The sequence below is a fragment of the Sus scrofa genome, chromosome 7, assembly GCF_054392235.1.
Source record: "Sus scrofa isolate SSC_HxYL_T2T_F1_AM1 chromosome 7, Sscrofa_HxYL_maternal_Yorkshire_Landrace_v2.0, whole genome shotgun sequence".
In the NCBI taxonomy this organism is placed as follows: Eukaryota; Metazoa; Chordata; class Mammalia; order Artiodactyla; family Suidae; genus Sus; species Sus scrofa.
Window position 1 is genome coordinate 8,058,074 of NC_139389.1, and position 18,245 is coordinate 8,076,318.

Here is an 18,245-nt window from a genome sequence, read left to right on the forward strand (position 1 = left end):
GGAGAGGTGGCGGGAAAGGTGATGCCACACTTCATGCTTGTGGGTCAGCTCTGCAAAGAGGAAGATAAATGAATGGGTCTTGCAGATGGTCACCCAGGATTCTTTTTTTTTGGCCGCCCCATGGCTTATGGAGTTCCTGGGTATGCTGCAGCTGCAGCAGCACTGAATCCTTTAACCCACTGTGCAGAGCCAGGGAGGTCAAACCTGTGTCCTCCTGGTGCTGCCAATCCATTGTGCCACAGCCAGAACTCCTCACCCAGATTCTTCAGTGACTTTGTGAAGCTGGTACAATGTGTGCAACTTCTCTTGTGGGATCATCATTGAGAGCAAAGCTCTGGACTTCCTCACCTTGAATCCCACCTCTGCCACGTCCGGGTTATGTCACCTTAGCACGTTTGTCACCCTCTTTAAGCATCAGTCCTCCCATCTACACAGTGGAGACATAATGTGTATCTCATAGCATCATGATGAAAGTTAAAGGAGGTGTTTTGAATAAAGTACTTGTGTTACTATAACCAGAGGATGAGAGCTGCCCTAATAGTACAAATAAACCCAAGAATGCTGGGAGAGTGGTGGGTGGTGGTTTGATCTGATTCAGGTACGTACACACACACACACACATGTTTAATATCACACTCATAGAAAGCCACTGGAGTGATAATGCCCTGATGATGGGACTCAATCCCAGCTATGACAGACAAATAATCCTACTACGTATCTTAGCTACGCATGAAATCACTCTGTGAAATCTTTCTTTGAGCAAAGCAAACACCTGTTCTTGGTGGATCACAAAAGGGAAACTTGGTTTAGAGCTCTTGCTTCGCCTTTTAAAAGTCTGTGACCCCTGCTAGAATAGATCCTGCCAAGGCCACACTGTTTCTAAGTCAGGCCGTCCAAGTTTTCTCAGGGAAAAGGCTCCCTCTTGACAATGTCCTCCCAGAGCTGAGATTCTCGGGGCTGAAAGAGAGAAAGAGCCTCTTTATTTTTTGCTACCAAAACCCACTGATCACACCCAAGTAGTCTCACCATTTGCTGTGGCTTCTCTCCAGGGTCCTGATAGGTTGCTATTCTGGAAGCAACATGTTGGAAGGCCAAGGATAGGTCACTTCTTAGGGCTGTGCAGAAGAGAACCAATCATTGTAACAACCATTTGATTACAGTGGTTCCTTCATCACCGTCTTTTGAAAGCAACTTTCCCTCCTTAACCAAGTTCTGTCCCAGTCTCTTTATGGACCAAAGAAGGTCGATGCTGATGGAAATCACAGATGTAGTCAAACCTCCCTGGTGGCAGTCCGGTCAGAGGTCACCTGGCCCCTTTTCAGTAACAGGTGTCACTCGGCCTCTGCTTTTCAAGAGGGTTTGAATCAAGAGACATTCAGGGTAAAGCACTGTCATACTGCTTTTTAAATTCTTCTGTAAAGCTTATTTTCTATAAGCTATTTGACAGCTGGCTTTTGGATATAAGCCTGTAGGAGTAGGTGTCATAGGTCTCAGAAACGAAGTCCCTGCTCTTTCAACAGTGTGAGCTGCCTTTGTTTCAAGTTACATTTCAGGATGCCATGCAATAGATGTACGACAAACACACCTTGTCTCACACACCCTCGCACACACGTGTAGGCAATAAGAGAGGGAAGCATAAAGAATTTATTACAATTATGGGTAAAATAAATAGAATCCTATTTGTACTATATTACTCTTGTGAAGGATAATCATCTGTTCATCAATTAACATGCTAGACTTGAAAATGCCTCTCATCCGTGTTGAAACACAAAATGTTTGCCCTTCCTCCTCCTGGCTTCCAACTAGGGAAAATAAAAGATAGACAATTCACACATACCTGAAAAGTTCAAAATTTTAAAAGAATCAATAGGCAGAAAATCTAATCTAAAAGACATACTGAAGCCACTGATCACAGAACTCTAAATGGTCCTAATTAATGAAGGGACTCAAGCACTGCTTGCCTGTGGGGAAGAACCTGAGGTTCCAAACGACAGCCTTGCTATTCATACACTGTGCAAAAACACAGGTTCAAATACAGAGACCCTGGGGTGTTGCACGGAGCTCCAACAATGGCTTGGGAAACGCAAACACTACAGCTGACAACTGTGTGGTCCAACACGGCTGACCTACACGGCAGATTTTAGCACCACCTGTTACTCTCTCATATGGAAAGAGGTTCAACAGGTGACCACATAGGGGTGCACACGTGCATTTTCCCCACACATACACTGTAACTCAAGGGTCAGATTTGTAGCTCCCCAGGAAAGAATCCAAGGCCGAGGATGAGTGACTGAGACTCTTGTTTGGACCTGGAGAGCACAGACAGCAGCTGCAGCCTATCACAGAGATTGGCTGCTTACAGGGAAAAGCATTGATAATTTCATCAGATCTTACAGATCAGTAACAACAGAACACCCTTCCTCAGATTAGTGGTCACCATGGTAGCCACAGATGCTTTGACTGAACTAAGTATTTTAAAACATTTTTTAAATGTGGTAAGATACATGTGACATAAAATTTACCATCATCATCATTTTTAAGTACACTGTTCAGAAGTTTTAAGTCCACTCATATTGTTGTGCAAGAAATCCCCAGAACTCTCTTCACTCTGCAAAACTTAAACTCTGTACCCATTAAAAAATCACCCCCATTTCCTCTTCCCAGCAGCCCCTCCAAACCACCATTCTACTTTCTGTCTCTGAAAGCTATTACTCTAGGTATCTTACATAAGTGGAATCATACAGTATTGGTCCTTTGTGATTGGCTTATTTCACTTAGCATAATGTCCTCAAGGTTCATCTACGGTATAGCATATGGTAGAAATCCCTTCTTTTTTAGGACTGCATAGTATTCCATTCATGTACATATCACATTTTGTCTATTCATTCATCTGCCAATGAACATCTGGATTGTTTCTATCTTTTGGATATTGTGAACAATACTGCTATAAACATGAGTTTTGAAATTAGCATTTTTTGGTCATTTTTTTTAGGGCCACACCCACAGCATATGGAGGTTCCCAGGCTAGGGGGCCAATTGGAACTGTAGCCACTGGCCTACACCATAGCCACAGCAACCTGAGACCTGAGCTGCATCTGCGACCTACACCACAGCTCACAGCAATGCCAGATCCTTAACCCACTGAGCAAGGCCAGGGATTGAACCTGTGTCCTCATGGATGTTAGTTAGATTCATTTCTGCTGAGCCATGACAGGAACTCTGAAATTAGTATTTTTAATTACAGTAGTAAAAGGCTCACTTTCCATTTCATGACTAACTTATTTTTTGATCCTCAAGGGGTTGTGTTTTGCAGAAAGCGTAAAATTATTCTATTGCAGGAAGCCCTTTTGTCCCATGATCCTCACTGATATGGCTCAGTGGGAGTTAGGAAATCTATGGGCATGGAGCATAAATGAAGCTCATTGGTCAATAAATCTACGCCAATTTTAACCTTCACCTCCTTAGCACTAAATTTTCAGTGTTTGAGCCAAAATACACTGAATGAGAAATATTACTCAAGAGTTCTACCTTTATTGATATCACAGTCTTGGCTAAAACTTGCAAAGTGCTTAAAAGGTTCCAGACACCATTCTTAGCTATTTCACTATCATTAGACCTGAGGTACAAATAGAGATGAGTCAGAGAGAGGCAAAGCATTTCCCCAGGGGTACACAGCTAGCTAGCCAGGGATTTGAACCCCAGTAGTTTTGCTCCAGAATTCATGAACTTCACCACCACACTACACCGTATCTCCTTCTTTCACATATATGGATAGATGTGTATGTGTGTGTGGGGGGGTGTATATTGTTGTTCTGACAATCAGCAATGAAAGAAGACACATTAGACTCCAAACTGGTATTTCTAGAAAATGGTGCAACAACATTATGATAGAAAGTGCTCTGATTTTGTAACGGAACACAACTTTGAATCCTAGTGGAATCCATCAACTGTTTTGTGACCACTATTCTCTTGGCTTCAGTTTTCTCATCTGAAAATGGAAATAATATACTATCTACTTGACTTAGTTGTAAACATTTAAGGAAACAGTGCTGTAAGATACTTAGATCCTGGGAGATACTCATAAATGTGAGTTCTCTTAACTCTTAACAGGCAATAGAAGAATGAGACCTCAAAAAAGGGAAATGTGTTTTTATAACAACAGGCATTGTATAAGCACACTCAGTATCACTTTATTATTATTATTATTATTTTGTATGAGGGAACATAAGAATTAGGATGCCTCCTTGCTCTTTTGCCTTCTGCCAGAGTCTGTTCAGAAATATAAGACACATGCTGCGTTGGATACCTAATAGTACGTCCTGATAAAAATCAACTCTGTTTTTTCAACAAGTTGGGAAGAAGCACCAAATGCCAGGATCAAGGTCACCGTTAACGGGCTGAATCTGTATCCTCCTTCCCTTTGCTCCAGAATACCATGACTCTCAGCACTTATCATAAATTGGCCTTCAGGGCCAGCACAGAAAGTGCTGGCTCCCAGTCTTGACCCAAAGCCATTGTTGTGTAATAATGTCTCCACAGCCATATAATCAGTCCTGTGTGGTGTAACAATGTGATTAACATAAAATGCTATAAACCTACTATTTCATCAATAAAACAATATTCACATGGAAGTCAAGATATTATTTGTCCAGTTGGCTCAGTCGACTCAAGGAAGATCCTTTCGAGCTCAGTTGAATCAAGAATGATCACACTTGGTAGGACAACGTCATACAAGGATTTCTTCAAATTGCCTCAATATGCTTGGCTTTGAAGACACGCAGTGAGGGACCATGGGGACCAGGGAGACACGTATCTAGGCTTGCCACTCTCAAAAGAAGATTTTCTTGACAACACAGAAGGAGTTTCTTCATAGAGATTAAAAGATAACGTGAAATACCTGCATCTTTACACACACACATAAAACATACATTTCATGTGGTTTCACTATCCTTTATCTTTTAATGTTTTTCCTTGAGTAAAATGTTTAACTCCTCCATTTGTTTTCATTTCATAATTACTAGGGATTGACTGCCATTAAGTCAACGGCCAAATGAATGGCAAGTTCGAACAAGCATAAGAAATTCTTAAAAAAAAAAAAAAAAAAACGAAACAAAACAAAAAAAAAGGAGTTCCCATCTTGGTGCAGCAGAAACAAATCTGACTAGGAACCATGAGGTTGAGGGTTCAATCCCTGGCCTCGCTCAGGGGGTTAAGGATCCAGCGTTGCCGTGAGCTGTGGTGTAGGTCGAAGATGCGGCTTGGATCTGGCATTGCTGTGGCTGTGGTGTAGGCCGGCAGCTACAGCCCCGATTGGACCCATAGCGTGGGACCCCCAATATGCCGAGGGTATGGCCCTAAAAAGACAAAAAAAAAAAAAAAGAAATTCTGGAATTGTCTTTAAAATAGATTACATTCTCCCATTTGTGCAATAAACATCTCATCATATTATTGGAGGTTCCAGCTTACTGATAAAAACACTTGATTGAGTTCATAAACCAGGCATTTTTTTTTCAATACTACTATTTTAGAGCAGTTTAAGGTTCACAACAAAACTAAGAGGAAGGTACAGAGGTTTCCCATATAACTTGTATGGACACAGACGCCTCCCCCAACTCCCCTGCCCACCCCCCCACATCAATAGCCTCCATCAGAGTGCGACATTTGTTACGGCTTAGAACATACACTGACATAGCATTATCACCCAAAGACCAAGGTTTGCACTGGGCTTCACTTTTGGTGTACATTCTATGGATTTGCACAAGTGTATAGGACATGAATGTATAACATCTAATGACAATGGAACTGTGGGTTGTTTTTCCTTGTCGTTCTCTCTTGTTTCTGGCCCAAGATGAAAAGTTGAAAGTCCAGTATCCAGTTAAACGGTATGGAAGGCAGGGGCTTTCCTGAACAGAGACAGTAGCTGGAAAAACGACCGTTTTTCCAGGGTTGGATTCTCATCTCTGACACTAGCTCTGTTTTTGCATGGGTAGTTCACGATTCCTGGTGTCTTTTCTTGAACAAGTTGATCCCTCCTCAAGAGTGGGTTTGGAATGTCTCCTGCCAACACTCAAGTCAAATCGTGTCTGCTTACAACCCCTCTTGAACGATTCCGTTCTTGCTCTAAGGTACTATTCACACATTTTAAAGGGTAATCACGGTGTATTTGCATTTTTAAGTTCTCAGGACCACTTTTCTTAGCCGTCTGCAGTGTCAGATATTAGGGCACGGTCTCATCATAGAGATGAAACCAAGCGTGAGATGGTTAAGAGGTTAAGGTGAATTTTGGTTCAAGGTGAGAATTCACAGGTTTTGGTCCACTGAGCCATGATTCCCATGCTTACATATCTGTGGAACAGCAGCTGTGAGGTGAAACTCTGAGAAATATTCTCAGTGAAGTTGACAATTTTAAAAGACCCCTCCTCCTTCCCCTCTTCTTCTGATACAGAATCTGTCACATTCCTCACAGCTACCTGTCTTCCTTGGCTTGAATACCTTGGGCAGGGTGCTTGCTTCTGCACAATCAACTCATCTCAGATCCAAGGATCACTTCTTGACAAAAGGTATTTTTTCCTTAGATAGAGCCATGTGTCCCTCAGAGTCTGATTCTTGGTTCTTCAAACTTGGCCAGCATTTTGGGACAGTTTTAGAAATAATTTTTATTTACTTTTGCTTTTTAGGGTCATACCCAGAGCATATGAACATTCCCAGGTCCAGGTTTGGGATCGAATCGGTGCTGCAGCTGCTGGCCACACCACAGCCACAGCGATGCTGGATCAGAGCCATGTCTGCATCCTACACCACAGCTCACAGCAATGCTGGATCCTTAATCCACTGAGTGGGGCCAGGAATCGAACCTGGGTCCTCATGGAGACTGGCCAGGTTCATTACCCTGAGCCAGAGCAGGGACTCCAAGAAATAATTTTTTAAAGGGGAAAACTTGTGTGCCTGAGTAGTGAGGTCACTGCATTTGAAGTTCATGTACTTTATTTGGAGAACTGATAAATCAGGCTAGTTCTCTGTTTCCCAGAGTATAATCTCCTTGCTTTTTACCTCTGTTTAATTTTCTTCTATTTTCTGCCTGGTGTCTTCCTTCTCTCGAATATGTTTCTATATTTTTCTCTTTTCTCTCAGGTTTGTATTTCTCGCTATGGTGTTTTTCTCTTTTTCCTTTTTCTTTTCCTCTATTTACCTTTCCCCTCAGTTTTAATGAATATTTGCTAGATACTTATTTCAGACTAAGGAGTGGGCCAGGTACTTAAAGAAATATAGGGAAAGCCTTTGCCCTTCAAGAAAATAAGCTCTTCTGTGGAATCTGTTATCTCTCCTTTCAATAACCGTAACAGAAAATAGTTATTTGTCCTGATTTTTGTCTTGTGTTCCTCATAGTTAACTGGGGGGGAAAAAAAGCAAACTGATTATGTTCTATTTCTTATTGGAAAGAACCAAAAAATAATATAGGTGGGTTTGTTTTTTGTACCTTTATGTGACAATTAATTTTTTACTTTTTACATCAATGAAACTTGGCTGAAAAAAAATTTTTTTCTCATAGACCCACAGACATAAAAAATAAATTTATGGTTCCCAAAGGAGAAGTGGGAGAGGGATAAAACAGAAGGATGGTATTGATGATATATGCACACTACTATATATAATTTACATAACCAACAAGGACCTACTGCATAGCACAGGCAACTGTAGTCAATATTTTATAAAAATCTATAAAGGAAAAGAATCTAAAAAAGAATGTGTGTGTGTGTGTGTGTGTGTGTGCGTATTTGCTAAATTACTGTGCCATACACCTGAAACTAACACAACCTTGTAAATCAGCTATAATTTTTTAAAATATTTTTTCTATATCCTTGCATTACTCCTTTGTCTTTGACATGAGAAACATTTTAGGAATAGGCTCAGGTGCTCTAGAAAGCCTACTGGTTTGTCTGTGTTATCAGTAAGCAATGCCACATGCTCAGCTAATATTCAACACCTGTTGGTCTTTCACAGTGCGAACTGTATAAAGCCAATGGCCCTCAATTCAGCCTGCATGGACTCACCCACATGGCTGGTTAAATCACCCATTTCTGGGTCTTACCCCCCAGAGTTTCTGACTCAGCAAGCCTGAGAATTTGTTTTTCTAACAGGTTCTGTCTGCAGTGATGCTGCTGCTGCTGGTCTGGGGACCACGTTTTGAGAACCACTATATTCAACTGAACTTCAGGTAGTTAAAGAGAGAATTTTGCCTGCAGGGCATTGGTAGCAGGTCTAATCACCTATGCTCATTTTTAGGGTTCAGAATAGCGAACTGTAAAATCAACGTTTAAATAAAAATATGATTTAATACACTGTTATTATTTAAATGTTTTTCTACGAGTGAAGAAAAGGATTCTTCTCCAGAGTCTCAGAACTTCAGCCTTGGCATGGATTCAAAGGGCAGGAGGATCCTTTCTTAGATGCTACTTAGTGTTTGCACACTTCTCTCCAACTGAGCCACGCACGGCTACCCAGGTTTCAGGCCAACTCTGAGATATTGTTTTTCTAAGCAAGGGACCAAAAACATGAGCATGACTCAGGTTATAAAATGTTGATTTTAAGGACCTCCTGCTCTGCTTTTGGAATTTAACGAAATCTAATCTCCACGAACTACCCTGCTGTGACTTTCCCTGACATCATGTTTGTTTGAGTTTGGGATTCAACAGTAAGACGTTGATTTAAAAGAAAAAGAACACCACAACCTTAAAAGTCAGGGTTTCTTTTAGACCGAGGCTGTCTTCAGGCCGGCCATGGTGGTGTGAATGCACATCCCTGCACACACACATGTGGTGTGTGCACATCTTTGCAAAGGGCATGATTTGAAAAACTGGCAGTGAGAATGAGTGAGTGATCAGAGATACGCTTTGCAGGAAGAACTTACATGACGAAGGAAGAAGGAGGAAACGAAGATGGTGTCCATTTTCCCCGCCAGTGGATGAAGTGGGTGGTGACCCTTTTGACCAAGCTAAGGAATCAGAGGAGGAATACAGTTTGTAGCTGTTGAGCTGGAGGCGGCCAGGGTAAGGAGGCCAGGCAGTACGGGACAAGTGGGGTTGAGGTTCAGGCAAGAAGTCTAGGGTGGGAATCCAGGTCTGCAAGTCCCAGAGACTATGTGAAGCTGCAGGAAGAGCCCAAGGAGCGTCTGGAGTGAGTGAAGAGAAACGGGAGTGGGTGAGACCCTGGAACTGCCAGTCTATAAAGAGTGGGCAGACGGGGAAAGCTAATACAGAGATGGAGGAGGGAAGACTTATCAGAAAAGCAGGTAAAATAACTTCAAGAATGGACAACTAAGAGAGTCAAGGGAGAAGAGCTACAGAAAGGAAAGGATCAATGAGAAAAGTGACCTGACCTCCTCAATGGGTCACTGAAGAATCTACAAGAATTAACAACTCCTCCCCTACGCCCCTTTACCCAATACATCTACCCATTAATGCACCAACATGGTCTGACTGCTGCTGCTTGTTTTCCTACCTATCTGTGTCCCTCTACCCAGCTATAAGCAACCTCACGCCCCCTCCCCAAGCAGGGCAGAGATCATGCCCTATTTACCTTTATGTTCTAAAAACTTAGCATAATTCCTGCTTCATAGCAGTTGCCCAATGAATTCTTGTTGAAACTAATCCCTTTTCTTGAGGAAAGAACTAAGGTCACTTTCTGAGAGTGAAGGGGTAAGAACAGGGTGAGAACTTGAGAAAAGGAGTTACGTTCAGAAATAACCATGCTGGGGAGTGGCAAGGTGGCTGGCTAAGGCTCCATATAAGGAGCGTTGGGTAAAAGTCTGCACCAGGGGAGACAGGGATGTTTTATCACATTAGCTGAAGAACAGCATTAGCAGCAATGAGGTAATGAAGCATGCACACCCTAGGAAGAGAAAGAAAATCCAAGATGAGGCTCTCGAGAGATCTGATAGTTGCCAAGAAGTCTTCAAAGACTTCCTCTCACGCGCGGTCCCAAGGTCAGGACAGCCGCAGCCCCTCACCATCCTCAGACGGGCTCTTCAGTGAGTCAGAGAATGCGATGCATGTGCTGTGACCGCCTCCTCCTAGTCACCTGGCACGGGAACAATGAGGACACCCCCTCTGCTGGGAGAAGGTCACAGTCCAAGATGACAGGTAAGCTAGAGGTGGGAGGCACATGGACCCCTCAAGGATGCCAACTGGCTTCGCCGTGCCGGCTGATTTCTCACATTCCCCGGCCAAGTCTCCTGTTTTGTAACAATTCAGTCAAGGGTTTTACTGGAGTAGACAAGCATGAAATGAATTTTCCAGAGAAGTTTCCTAAGTAGGGGAAAGTTCATGGCTCAAAAGCACCGTGCGGGTAAATCAAATGCGACTGCAAACTTCTGTTTTTCTTTAAAAAGAGAGTTTTCCCAGGTTTAAAAATATGAATCTAAAATTTGAGAGATAGCCTCCCTTCTCAGCCCATCTTACTCTCTAGCCCTGGTGTTGGAAGTTTATTTTATGCTGCTTCTAAATTGCCCACTCACACCAGGATATTGCTTGGAACACACACAGGCTGGCCACCCTTAACCAGAGCCTCTGCTTTGTGACTCCTTTCCAACCCGGGGTCACAGCAACCCAAAGGAACTCATTGACAGCAAACCTAGTGAACCCTGCTTGCCTTAATCAGCTGGTAAGCCCTCATTATAAGTCTTTACTAGGCTGCTGTTTATTTTCAGGAGCCCATCTTTCACTCATCTAAAGCCAAATGCTAGTATTAAGGATGAAGACCCACAACCAAAACAAAGCTGGCCATCACTTTCTGCTTTGGGCATTACCTATTCAACACTGTCTTTGATATACAATCAAACACAAATGAACGTTAGGCTCTCAGACTTAGGAGGGAAAAAAAAAAAGTAGAAATATAGCTTTGTAAAACAAAACAAATGAAAATGCTTTAATTCCTCCTAATCCACCACCCGTTCAATCTACTGGTTCTCAACCCTGGTTCCACTGTCTGTCTTAGAGTGTTATTTAATAGATAACTGGGACGCAATTATCTCCAAATGGGAATCATAATACCTATTTGGAAGGGTGGTTATGAGAATTAAGGAATGCCTGTACAGTGCATATAACCCTTGATAAAGGTCTACTTCTATTCCCCTCCAACTGCCTCTTGGAATTACTCTTGTGTCTCTATTAAAATTCCCACCATCGGAGGGCAGATTTTTACTCTACTACACTTTTTTTTTTTTTAGGGCCACACCCTTGGCATATGGAGGTTCATAGGCTAGGGGTCGAATCGGAGCTGTAGCTGCTGGCTACACCACAGCCACAGCCAATGAGGGATCTGAGCAGTGTCTGCGACCTACACCACAGCTCAAGGCAATGCCAGATCCTGAGCCTCCTGAGCAAAACCAGGGATCAAACCCACATCCTCATGGGCACTGGTTGCATTCATTAACCACTGAGCCATGACAGGAACTCCATTAATCCATTACACTTTACACCCTTATTTCGGAAATGGCACCATGGTGTGACCTCAAGTTTACTTCCTTGCCACCCATCCTGCCTGATGCCATTGAAGTCTTTCCCTGATTAAAAAATCACTTCCTTGCTTGAGGTTTTCACTAGCCTCTTACTGACTTCTCCCCCTACACCCTGGAGTTTAAAACTAATAGCAGTTTCATTCCATTCACTTCCTATGACTTCTAAATGTTTCCATTTCAACCAGGGTACCCTTTTAAACTTTTTCCTAAGGATGGAGAAGTCTAATCTTTTTCCTAACTTTTTTTCGTGGGGGTGGGGGTGTATGTGTCTCTCTTCACAGTCTCTCCTCGGTGTTCCTGTCTTTCTCTGTCAAAATCTAGTGCCACCACCAAGATTTCGCTGACGTCTAGCCCTGTCCATAGAGTGATTCCTGGCTTCTCCAGCCCAGGCTGACCTTCAGGCTCTTGCCGCTCCGTCTGCCCTGATGGTCGTCATGGGTTCGTACCTTTCAGGGCTGAGGCACACTGCAAAATGTGGAAAGCCCAAGTACACGTGGGTAAATATGGACCTTCATTTGCTTAATTGCACAGCCCAAGAGACAGAGTTCAAGCGGTTAGCCCCGCTCAGGAATGGCCTCTTTTCGGCAAGCTCTGGCCTCCTTTCCTCGCCCTTCCTCCTTCCCTCTTTTTCTTCCAGTAAAAAAGGATTTTATATTGACTCTTTTATCCTGACCTGCAACATCTTGTATTCAATTTATCATTTTTCCTAATACCTTTTAGAGGTACTTGGACATTTTCAAGAGTGTTAAATGTAACACCTTCACCTCATCTTCAGCTTTTGCAGGCGCTCTTTCAAGTCGGGATTTAGAACTGCTGAGCTGTTATTTTTGAAGCCACACACCTGTTAGTTGCAAATTTGTTTTGTTTCTTATTTTAGAATTATACAGGCAAAAAAATTTGATACAATGTGTCACAAAACACAGATGGTTTAGTATCCATTTATATAATGAGCTCATAGCATTACATCAGTGTTTTAAAGATACAAATTCATATCCCCAGGTATTGCTGCAATGGATTCCATATTGGCATCTGTATTGTATAATTCTTGAGAAGGAGAATTAGTATCACATAATCTTGGGATCAATACACACAAAGTAAACAAAAACATTAATTTGTAGCATTTTTAGGATTTCAATAATTGAAAATCACACACAAGCAACAGTTTTCATAGTGATGTTCACACAAATTCAAATAAAATAAAATTCACAAGAGGGACAGAAAGTAGTAAATAACTAACTTTTGCTAGTGAGAGTCTAATAGCTCTCTCTTCTAACTTAATCTTAGATTTTTCACCATCGTTAGGGGATATACTGCTTGAAAGCGAAGACTTAAGTTAGGATCTCCCTCTAATCTATTCAAGTGCCACATCCTCTTTGAACAGAAGTTGAAAATGAAACCCATTCCTTACTCTAATGGTCAGATACTCTACCAAGGAGTAGACTGGCAAACAATCAAGGAAAAACAAATGGCTTGAAAAATCTAAAAACTATTCATTCACTCAACAAATACTTATTGAACATCTATTGTGGATAGTCATTGTTCTCGACAGCAGTAATGCAGGTACGAGTAAGACTGAGTAAGTCCTTACTCTTAGGGAGCTCACATTCTTGTGGGAGATGAATGATGACAGCAAATGAGAAAACAAACAAGCCTGTAATTACAACCTGTAGTAAGTGCTTTAAGGGAGTAAACTGGGTGGGCTGATGAGAAAGCACATCCTCTGAACAGTCATCAGGAAGGTTTGATCTAAGGAGCTAACAGTAATGCACAAATTAAGACCTGACAAATAAGAAGATGCCAGTAAGCAAGGGAGAAGCAAGAAGACAGCCAACATGGCTGGGAGAAGGAAGTGAGGGAAAAAATGGTACAAGGTGACAAGGACTTAGGAAGGCGCCAAGTCAACTGGAGTCTTGCAAACTGGGGAAAAGAGGTGCATTTTATCCTAAGAGCTTCTGAAAAGGAAATACCTGGATGGTTTTAAGCATGGACATGACATATTCTGATTTATATTTTAAAAACACCTCCCTGGTCGCTCTATGGGAATGGATTGCTCAGGGCAGAGTAGTGGAAGCAGGGAGACATTCAGAAGCTACTGCAGTCATCACATTGATGGTTATGCTTTGGATTAAAATGATAGCAGGGAAGGTAAGGTGAAGTGGATGGATTTTAGATCTATTTTAAAGGTAAAGCTACTAGATTCACTGATGGATTAGGAAAAAAATCAAGGTCTGAACTCCAAAATGGGTAGTGGGGCCATTATTGAAGATTCGGAGGACTGGGAAGGAAGAGGATAGAAGGTAGGAAAAATTAACTTTATATGCGCCAGGACTCTTAGCGAGCCAAAGAGAAGTGGTGAATACAAAATTGGAGAGCCAAGAGTGGAGCCTGGGAGAGAAGTCAGGAGTGAAAATGAGAATCTGAGAGCCATGGCATATCAGTGACATCTCAAGCCTTAGGATAGGCTTATTTCCATAGAAAGATAATGTAGGTAGAGAAGAGAGCCTAGAGCTTTGGCCTGGGGTCACTCTAACACATTAGAGACTAAGCTGAAAAGGAGAATCCATAAGAGAAGATATAAAGACCTGCCAGACACAAATGAACCTATCTACAAAACAAGAACAGACTCACAGATATAGAGAACAGACTTGCAGTTGCCAAGGGGGAGAAGGGAGAGGATGGGATGGACAGGGAGTCTGGGGTTAGTAGATGAAAACCGTTACATTTAGAATGGATAAAAGCAATGAGGTCCTACTGTATAGCACAGGGAACTAGATCCAGTCTCTTGGGATAGACCATGGTGGAAGTTAACACAAGAAAGAGAATGTATATAGATGTTTGACTAGGTCACCTTGCTGCACAGCGTTGTAAATCAACTCTACTTTAACATAAAAAAAATTTTTTTAAAGGAACTGCCAGAGAGGTATGTGGCACACCAGGTACACACAGGCGAAGAGACGTGAGAGTTTCCGAGAAAGGAAGTGGTCCTAGCTGTGGTAAAAGGTACTGAGGCACTGGGTCAGAGGAGGACCTTCAGAAGAGTCTTGGATTTGGCACCACGGAAGTCACCTGCGACGTGGACAGGAACATCTTAGAAAGAGTCCTCAGGAGAGTGAGGAAGTGGATACAGAGACTGTAAATGACTCTGCTGAGAATTTTGCTAGAAAAGAGAGAAATAGAAGCTGAAAGGGGATGCGGGGCCAAAGGAGGGTTTTTGTTTGTTTGTATGTTATGTTTTGTCTTGTTTTAAGAGGAGAGACAGGCAAGGGATTATATTCTGGAGGGAAGGATCTAGAAGGTCTGCCGATGCAGGAAGGACTGTCCTTATGAGAGTGAAGCCAGCCCTCAACGGTGGAGTGATTTTCCCGCCCAAGTGAAAGCAGGCACTACCACACCTAGAAAATATTCAGGCCCGAATTAAATATTCTTTTTTTTTTTTTGTCTTTTTTTTGCTATTTCTTGGGCCGCCCCTGCGGCATATGGAGGTTCCCAGGCTAGGGGTCGAATCGGAGCCATAGCCACCGGCCTGCGCCAGAGCCACAGCAACGCGGGATCCGAGCCGCATCTGCAACCTACACCACAGCTCATGGCAACGCCGGATCGTTAACCCACTAAGCAAGGGCAGGGACCGAACCCGCAACCTCATGGTTCCTAGTCGGATTCGTTAACCACTGCGCCACGACGGGAACTCCCTGGAATTAAATATTCTAAGACAAATCTTTTAACTTCTGTAATAAAAATACAAAATCTGAGTCAAAGGGTTGCAATCTGTTTTCTGTAATTCCTGAAATCACAGAGCAGGGATATAAAGACGAATCTTTAACGTTCCTGTTCATAAATGTCTAGCTGCTGTTTTTGTTTCCTCCACTTATTTTCTGTAGCAGCTTTTAATCAGACAAGAATCTAAAATTTGCTAAAGCATTTTCAAGGCTTAATCCAGCTTAAAGGTGGAAGAACATCCCCAGACCAAAAAGACCTTCATTTTCTCAAATGGAATGGCTCTAAGTTTAGAGAATAATTGAATATGAACTTACTTAGCTGAGGAAACAGAAAAACAAAAAAGGTAAAGTGAATAAAATGCAACGTAAAAAGACTACACTTTTAGAACAATTACTGAAAAACTTCAGACAAATTACAGTGTACTTTTAAAAATTTTTTTGTCTTTTTGTCCTTTTTAGGGCTGCACCTGTGGCATATGGAGGTTCCAAGGCTAGGGGTGAAATCAGAGCTGCAGCTGCTGGTCTAACCACAGTCACAGCAATGCCAGATCTGAGCTGTGTCTGTGACCTACATCACAGCACATGGCAAGGCCGCATCCTTAACCCACTGAGTGAGGCCAGGGATCGAACTCGTGTCCTCATGGATACTAGCTGGGTTCCTTAACCTCTGAGTCCTGACAGGAACTCCCTATAGTGTACTTTTAAATCATGATTCCACCATATACATAAGAGGGAGATGTGAATCTGGAAAAAAATCCCATTGAGCTCTCAGGACAATATGTAAAAGGAAGTGCCTTGTGGGGGGATGAAAGGGTTTAGAGAAAATTGTACATTTACGCTGCAGCTTGGATACAGCAGATATAAAACTTGGCACCTTCTTTAAGTGTAATTAGGAGACTGAAATGCATTCAAAGATTAGACACGGCCACAAAAAATACATGGATAAATAGTCATACTGTTAGGTTTCCGTTTCCATTTCTGATCTCTCTCCAACCTTCCACCACCACCAGAAGACCCCTGTTCTCCGTCTTAGGATCTGAGCCCCATTTCCTACCGTAAGGATTATGTTCCCACCAGCCCCCAAAGACCAGGGCTTGGGGTGAGGGTGGGGGGAGCAAATTGATAGATATTTTAAAGAGCTTCAAATTTCTAATTTCATATTTTCATTTGAGAAAGCAACACCATTGCTTTTTCCTTCATCAAACCTTTCCCAATCTTTCCAGCGGGAAGTAATTTCTCTCTTCCCTAAACTTCCGTAGCACCAGATCCGCGTCCCATGTGGCACTTTTCACTTGTCCTCATGTATATATGGTTGTTTTTATTAACGACATCTTCCTTGTTGGGGAAACTCTGGATGGGCATGCTTAGGCTTTTAGATCTGAGTATTCCTACTGCACTTAATACAATGCCTCGTACTTAGTACGTGTTGAATAAATATTTAAATATTAGCTGTGGATTCCGACTGAGGGGAGACGGTTCTTTGATACGCTAGTCTGCCATCTTCTCTATCTGCCAGCTTTCATTATTCCTTGCCCCCAACAACCAGTTTCCAGATTTACTGGCCTGTTCTGCTGAGAGCAGAACAAGTCTGGACTCGGTAGCAACTTTCAGTAAGTCAGCCAGGAACCTTGCTGCTTGTGGCCATCCTTCCTGGCTGAGGAGCTGTCAGGTAAGGCCCCAGCAGCTTCTGGGACCACGTGTCCTAAGGATCTTCCCTTCAAAGTTCCCTGAAGTGGCACAGCTGCCCCAGTGCTTGGCAGCTGGAACAAGGGACCAACATTTGCGAGCCGATGGGCTCCATAGGTAGGGGGGCAGATCCCAAAGATATTGCTGTGATTTATGTTGATAAATAAATGAATGCATAAATCGATCGATTGATCAATTAATCAATATTGGCTGAAAATTTTCATGAGATTTTATGAGACGAAGGTGACTGTTCCAGAGCAAACTTAGAGTGTGTTTGGACTGGAAGGTTGCTGTTCAGCTCTTCACCACCAGAGGCAGCACTCTGCACAGCCACTCTGTGACTGGAGGGCCCGCGACCTGTGTAACCAAGTGTCCCTTTTCCTCCAGAAGCCTTTCACCGTGACAGCGTTACCTCCTTCACTGCACACCCTCAAAGTACGAGGAGGTAGCGTAACAAGATGAGCAAGAGCATGGGCTCTGGAGCCAGGCGGCTTGGGTTCTGTGGGCTCTCACTCAGATCTCCCTTTAAGAGGGGGCAGACCCCCCCACAGCTGCTTTGGGTCCCCCACAGCATTGGTGGCGACCCCCACCTCCTTAGACTGAGCAACATGGGGCTGTTCAACTGGGCCATTCACCGGGATGAGGGATTCTCCCGCTTTGACCCAGGGACCCCCCTCCCATCGGTCTGTCTGAGCCTCTCCTGATGGGCACAGTGGTCAGAGGCTCGTCCTACCCAGTCCCTCCTTCCTTTCCGCCTTTCACAGATGTCACACCTGCATCTCGGTCTGGAGCCTGTCCCTGCCGGCTCCTCCGGCCTCGTCCTTCTTCATCCTTCACTGGTGTTTGTCCCAATAAGCCCCATCCGTGTCTCATCTCACCTTGGTATTTGTTCTCAGAGACCCCACATGGATATAGGCTCAAATCCTGGCTTTTTATTTGATAACCTCAAGACGGGCAAATAATTAATTTTTTGCCCACCAAAAGAGAAGGACAGCACTAACTTCACACGGCTGTTGGGACAATTAAGTCCCGTGTGCAGAGCCCTCTGCACACTACCTACAGACTAAGGCTTCTCCAAGAGTGAGCTGGGAGGAATTCTTCGGGGCCCCAGGCCGAGAAGGCCTTTGATCAATGTGTGGAGAATGTTAACTCCCTGTTGGAAGTAAACACCCCTATTATTTCAATTAGCAATGGAAAGTATTTCTGACTCTGTTCCGTGAATAACATTAATGCCTCATTCCCCTCGGTGGACATGGCTACCGTCTTAATCCCCAGACTGACCTGTAGAATAGCATTCCGAAGCCTTTCGAAGGTAATTTCCTGAGTTC

At 43.1% G+C, this 18,245-nt stretch overlaps 1 protein-coding gene and 2 long non-coding RNA genes across 4 annotated transcripts in view; 2 read left to right on the plus strand and 1 right to left on the minus strand.

The window, feature by feature from the left end:
- Positions 1-18,245, plus strand: part of LOC146401174 (uncharacterized) — a 1,049,691-nt gene that overhangs the window by 239,856 nt on the left and 791,590 nt on the right. The window lies entirely within an intron of this gene.
- Positions 1-18,245, minus strand: part of NEDD9 (neural precursor cell expressed, developmentally down-regulated 9) — a 290,141-nt gene that overhangs the window by 230,859 nt on the left and 41,037 nt on the right. The window contains exon 2 of one of the 2 annotated variants that reach the window (XM_084967367.1): positions 1,027-1,115. The exons of the other annotated variant lie outside the window; for it this stretch is intronic. The gene's annotated coding sequence lies outside the window, so the exon portion shown is untranslated. The remainder of the gene's footprint in view (positions 1-1,026; positions 1,116-18,245) is intronic. 2 annotated transcript variants of the gene reach the window in all.
- LOC146401177 (uncharacterized) lies at positions 6,439-9,366 on the plus strand. The gene is made up of 2 exons (XR_014809620.1): positions 6,439-6,560; positions 6,678-9,366. It is a non-coding gene; the product is annotated as an uncharacterized LOC146401177 (long non-coding RNA).